This window comes from Balaenoptera acutorostrata, chromosome 14 (assembly GCF_949987535.1).
Source record: "Balaenoptera acutorostrata chromosome 14, mBalAcu1.1, whole genome shotgun sequence".
NCBI classification, from domain to species: domain Eukaryota; kingdom Metazoa; phylum Chordata; class Mammalia; order Artiodactyla; family Balaenopteridae; genus Balaenoptera; species Balaenoptera acutorostrata.
In genome coordinates this window covers 35,619,463-35,625,697 of record NC_080077.1, presented here as the reverse complement: position 1 = coordinate 35,625,697, position 6,235 = coordinate 35,619,463, and positions in this window count along the sequence as shown.

The following is a 6,235-nucleotide window of genomic DNA, read 5'->3' as shown; positions in this document are numbered from 1 at the left end:
CCTGAGGCATCTTGACAGGCTGATGGGTGGGGCCAGGTCCAATGCTAATAACCTAGAGGGAAGATTCCCCTGAGCTTGCCAGCACCAGTGTCCTCATGGTAGGACACCAAAAATGGCTGCCGCTAGTGTCTACAATTCCAGGGTGAGCTCCAGTTGCCTCCTCCCTCTCCAGGAGGCTCTTCAGGATCAACAGATAGGTCTGACCCAGGCTCCTTCTGAATTACTGCTTATGTCCTGGGTCCTGGAGCATGTGAGATTTTGTGAGTGCCCTTTAAAAGTGGAGTCTCTATTTTCCACAGCCCTCTGACTCTCCTGAAAGTAAGCATCGCTGGCCTTCGAAGCCAAATGTTCTTGGGGCTTATCTTCCTGGTAGAGAACCCCTGGGCTGGGGAGCCCAGGGGGGCTTGGACCCCTTATTTCTTGAGAAGAACCTCTACAATTAGAATTATTCTCCCATTTGTGGGTTTCCCACCCCGGGGTATGAGTCTTTTTTTTTCTTTTTTTAAACATCTTTATTGGAGTATAATTGCTTTACAATGGTGTGTTAGTTTCTGCTTTATAACAAAGTGAATCAGTTATACATACACATATATCCCCATATCTCTTCCCTCTTGCATCTCCCTCCCTCCCACCCTCCCTATCCCACCCCTCTAGGTGGTCACAAAGCACCGAGCTGATCTCCCTGTGCTATGCGGCTGCTTCCCACTAGCTATTTTACGTTTGGTAGTGTATATATGTACATGACACTCTCTCACCCTGTCACATCTCACCCCTCCCCCTCCCCATATCCTCAAGTCCATTCTCTAGTAGGTCTGTGTCTTTATTCCCGTCTTGCCACTAGGTTCTTCATGACCTTTTTTTTTTTTCTCCTTAGATTCCATATATATGTGTTAGCATACTGTATTTGTTTTTCTCTTTCTGACTTACTTCACTCTGTATGACAGACTCTAACTCCATCCACCTCATTACAAATACCTCCATTTCATTTCTTTTTATGGCTGAATAATACTCCATTGTATATATGTGCCACATCTTCTTTATCCATTCATCCGATGATGGACACTTAGGTTGCTTCCATGTCCTGGCTATTGTAAATAGAGCTGCAATGAACATTTTGGTACATGACTCTTTTTGGATTATGGTTTTCTCAGGGTATATGCCCAGTAGTGGGATTGCTGGGTCGTATGGTAGTTCTATTTTTAGTTTTTTAAGGAACGTCCATACTGTTCTCCATAGTGGCTGTATCAATTTACATTCCCACCAACAGTGCAAGAGGGTTCCCTTTTCTCCACACCCTCTCCAGCATTTATTGTTTCTAGATTTTTTGATGATGGCCATTCTGACCAGTGTGAGATGATACCTCATTGTAGTTTTGTTTTGCATTTCTCTAATGATTAATGATGTTGAGCATTCTTTCAGGTGTCTGTTGGCAATCTGTATATCTTCTTTGGAGAAATGTCTATTTAGGTCTTCTGCCCATTTTTGGATTGGGTTGTTTGTTTTTTTGTTATTGAGCTGCATGAGCTGCTTGTAAATCTTGGAGATTAATCCTTTGTCAGTTGCTTCATTTGCAAATATTTTCTCCCATTCTGAGGGCTGTCTTTTGGTCTTGTTTATGGTTTCCTTTGCTGTGCAAAAGCTTTGAAGTTTCATTAGGTCCCATTTGTTTATGTGTGTTTTTATTTCCATTTCTCTAGGAGCTGGGTCACAAAGGATCTTGCTGTGATTTATGTCATAGAGTGTTCTGCCTATGTTTTCCTCTAAGAGTTTGATAGTGTCTGGCCTTACACTTAGGTCTTTAATCCATTTTGAGTTTATTTTTGTGCATGGTGTCATGGAGTGTTCTAATTTCATACTTTTACATGTTCCTGTCCAATTTTCCCAGCACCACTTATTGAAGAGGCTGTCTTTTCTCCACTGTATATGCCTGCCTCCTTTATCAAAGACAAGGTGACCATATGTGCGTGGGTTTATCTCTGGGCTTTCTATCCTGTTCCATTGATCTATATTTCTGTTTTTGTGCCAGTACCATTTTCTCTTGATTACTGTAGCTTTGTAATATAGTCTGAAGTCAGGGAGCCTGATTCCTCCAGCTCCATTTTTCGTTCTCAAGATTGCTTTGGCTATTCGGGTTTTTTTGTGTTTCCATACAAATTGTGAAATATTTTGTTCTAGTTCTGTGAAAAATGCCAGTGGTAGTTTGATAGGGATTGCATTGAATCTGTAGATTGCTTTGGGTAGTAGAGTCATTTTCACAATGTTGATTCTTGCAATCCAAGAACATGGTATATCTCTCCATCTATTTGTATCATCTTTAATTTCTTTCATCAGTGTCCTATAATTTTCTGCATACAGGTCTTTTGTCTCCTTAGGTAGGTTTATTCCTAGATATTTTATTCTTTTTGTTGCAATGGTAAACGGGAGTGTTTTCTTAATTTCACTTTCAGATTTTTCATCATTAGTATATAGGAATGCAAGAGATTTCTGTGCATTAATTTTGTATCCTGCTACTTTACCAACTTCATTGATTAGTTCTAGTAGTTTTCTGGTAGCATCTTTAGGATTCTCTATGTATAGTATCATGTCATCTGCAAAGAGTGACAGCTTTACTTCTTCTTTTCCGATTTGGATTCCTTTTATTTCTTTTTCTTCTCTGATTGCTGTGGCTAACACTTCCAAAACTATGTTGAATAATAGTGGTGAGAGTGGGCAACCTTGTCTTGTTCCGGATCTTAGTGGAAATGGTTTCAGTTTTTCACCATTGAGAATGATGTTGGCTGTGGGTTTGTCATATATGGCCTTTATTATGTTGAGGTGAGTTCCCTCTATGCCTACTTTCTGGAGGGTTTTTATCATAAATGGGTGTTGAATTTTCTCGAAAGCTTTTTCTGCATCTATTGAGATGATCATATGGTTTTTCTCCTTCAATTTGTTAATATGGTGTATCACATTGATTGATTTGCATATATTGAAGAATCCTTGCATTCCTGGAATAAACCCCACTTGATCATGGTGTATAATCCTTTTAATGTGCTGTTGGATTCTGTTTGCTAGTATTTTGTTGAGGATTTTTGCATCTATGTTCATCAGTGATATTGGCCTGTAGTTTTCTTTCTTTGTGACATCTTTGTCTGGTTTTGGTATCAGGGTGATGGTGGCCTCGTAGAATGAGTTGGGGAGTGTTCCTCCCACTGCAATATTTTGGAAGAGTTTGAGAAGGATAGGTGTTAGCTCTTCTCTAAATGTTTGATAGAATTCGTCTGTGAAGCCATCTGGTCCTGGGCTTTTGTTTGTTGGAAGATTTTTAATCACAGTTTCAATTTCAGTGCTTGTGATTGGTCTGTTTATATTTTTTATTTCTTCCTGGTTCAGTCTCGGCAGGTTGTGCATGTCTAAGAATCTGTCCACTTCTTCCAGGTTGTCCATTTTATTGGCATAGAGTTGCTTGTAGTAATCTCTCATGATCCTTTGTATTTCTGCAGTGTCAGTGGTTACTTCTCCTTTTTCATTTCTAATTCTATTGATTTGAGTCTTCTCCCTTTTTCTCTTGATGAGTCTGGCTAATGGTTTATCAATTTTGTTTATCTTCTCGAAGAACCAGCTTTTAGTTTCATTGATTTTTGCTATTGTTTCCTTCATTTCTTTTTCATTTATTTCTGATCTGATCTTTATGATTTCTTTCCTTCTGCTAGCTTTGGGGTTTTTTTGCTCTTCTTTCTCTAATTGCTTTAGGTGCAAGGTTAGGTTGTTTATTCGAGATGTTTCCTGTTTCTTGAGGTAGGCTTGTATAGCTATAAACTTCCCTCTTTGAACTGCTTTTGCTGCATCCCATAGGTTTTGGGTCATCGTGTCTCCATTGTCATTTGTTTCTAGGTATTTTATGATTTCCCCTTTGATTTCTTCAGTGATCACTTCGTTATTAAGTAATGTATTGTGTAGCCTCCATGTGTTTGTATTTTTTACAGATGTTTTCCTGTAATTGATATCTAGTCTCATAGCGTTGTGGTCGGAAAAGATACTTGATATGATTTCAATTTTCTTAAATTTACCAAGGCTTGATTTGTGACCCAAGATATGATCTATCCTGGAGAATGTTCCATGAGCACTTGAGAAAAATGTGTATTCTGTTGTTTTTGGGTGGAATGTCCTATAAATATCAATTAAGTCCATCTTGTTTAATGTATCATTTAAAGCTTGTGTTTCCTTATTTATTTTCATTTTGGATGATCTGTCCATTGGTGAAAGTGGGGTGTTGAAGTCCCCTACTATGATTGTGTTACTGTCTATTTCCCCTTTTATGGCTGTTAGTATTTGCCTTATGTATTGAGGTGCTCCTATGTTAGGTGCATAAATATTTACAATTGTTATACCTTCCTCTTGGATCGATCCCTTGATCATTATATAGTGTCCTTCTTTGTCTCTTGTAATAGTCTTTATTTTAAAGTCCATTTTGTCTGATATGAGAATTGCTACTCCCACTTTCTTTTGATTTCCATTTGCATGGAATATCTTTTTCCATCCCCTCACTTTCAGTCTGTATGTGTCTCTAGGTCTGAAGTGGGTCTCTTGTAGACAGCATATATATGGGTCTTGTTTTTGTATCCATTCAGCCAGTCTGTGTCTTTTGGTGGGAGCATTTAATCCATTTACATTCAAGGTAATTATCGATATGTATGTTCCTATTACCATTTTCTTAAATGTTTTGGGTTTGTTATTGTAGGTGTTTTCCTTCTCTTGTGTTTCTTGCCTAGAGAACTTCCTTTAGCATTTGTTGTAAAGCTGGTTTGGTGGTGCTGAACTCTCTCAGCTTTTGCTTGTCTGTAAAGGTTTTAATTTCTCCATCAAATCTGAATGAGATCCTTGCTGGGTAGAGTAACCTTGGTTGTAGGTTTTTCCCTTTCATCACTTTAAATATGTCCTGCCACTCCCTTCTGGCTTGCAGAGTTTCTGCTGAAAGATCAGCTGTTAACCTTATGGGGATTCCCTTGTGTGTTATGTGTTGTTTTTCCCTTGCTGCTTTTAATATGTTTTCTTTATATTTAATTTTTGATAGTTTGATTAATATGTGTCTTGGCGTGTTTCTCCTTGGATTTATCCTGTATGGGCCTCTCTGTGCTTTCAGGACTTGATTAACTATTTCCTTTCCCATATTAGGGAAGTTTTCAACTATAATGTCTTCAAATATTTTCTCAGTCCCTTTCTGTTTCTCTTCTTCTTCTGTGACCCCTATAATTCGAATGTTGGTGTATTTAATGTTGTCCCAGAGGTCTCTGAGACTGTCCTCAATTCTTTTCATTCTTTTTTCTTTATTCTGCTCTGCAGTAGTTATTTCCACTATTTTATCTTCCAGGTCACTTATCCGTTCTTCTGCCTCAGTTATTCTGCTATTGATCCCATCTAGAGTATTTTTAATTTCATTTATTGTGTTTTTCATCATTGCTTGGTTCCTCTTTAGTTCTTCTACATCCTTGTTAAATGTTTCTTGCATTTTGTCTATTCTATTTCCAAGATTTTGGATCATCTTTACTATCATTATTCTGAATTCTTTTTCAGGTAGACTGCCTATTTCCTCTTCATTTGTTAGGTCTGGTGTATTTGACCCTGCTCCTTCACCTGCTGTGTGTTTTTTTGTCTTCTCATTCTGCCTATCTTACTGTGTTTGGGGTCTCCTTTTCACAGGCTGCAGGTTCGTAGTTCCCGTTGTTTTTGGTATCTGTCCCCAGTGGCTAAGGTTGGTTCAGTGGGTTGTGTAGGCTTCCTGGTGGAGGGGACTAGTGCCTGTGTTCTGGTGGATGAGGTTGGATCTTGTCTTTCTGGTGGGCACGTCCACGTCTGGTGGTGTGTTTTGGGGTGTCTGTGGCCTTATTATGATTTTAGGCAGCCTCTCTGCTAATGGATGGGGCTGTGTTCCTGTCTTGCTAGTTGTTTGGCATAGGGTGTCCAGCACTGTAGCTTGCTGGTCGTTGAGTGAAGCTGGGTCTTGATGTTGACATGGAGATCTCTGAGAGATTTACGCCGTTTGGTATTACGTGGAGCTGGGAGGTCTCTTGTGGACCAGTGTCCTGAAGTTGGCTCTCCCACCTCAGAGGCACAGCTCTGATGCCTGGCTGGAGCACCAAGAGCCTTTCATCCACACGGCTCAGAATAAAAGGAAGAAAAAATAGAAAGAAAGAAAGAAAGAGGATAAAATAAAATAAAATAAAGCTATTATAATAAAAAATATGAAAAAAAATTA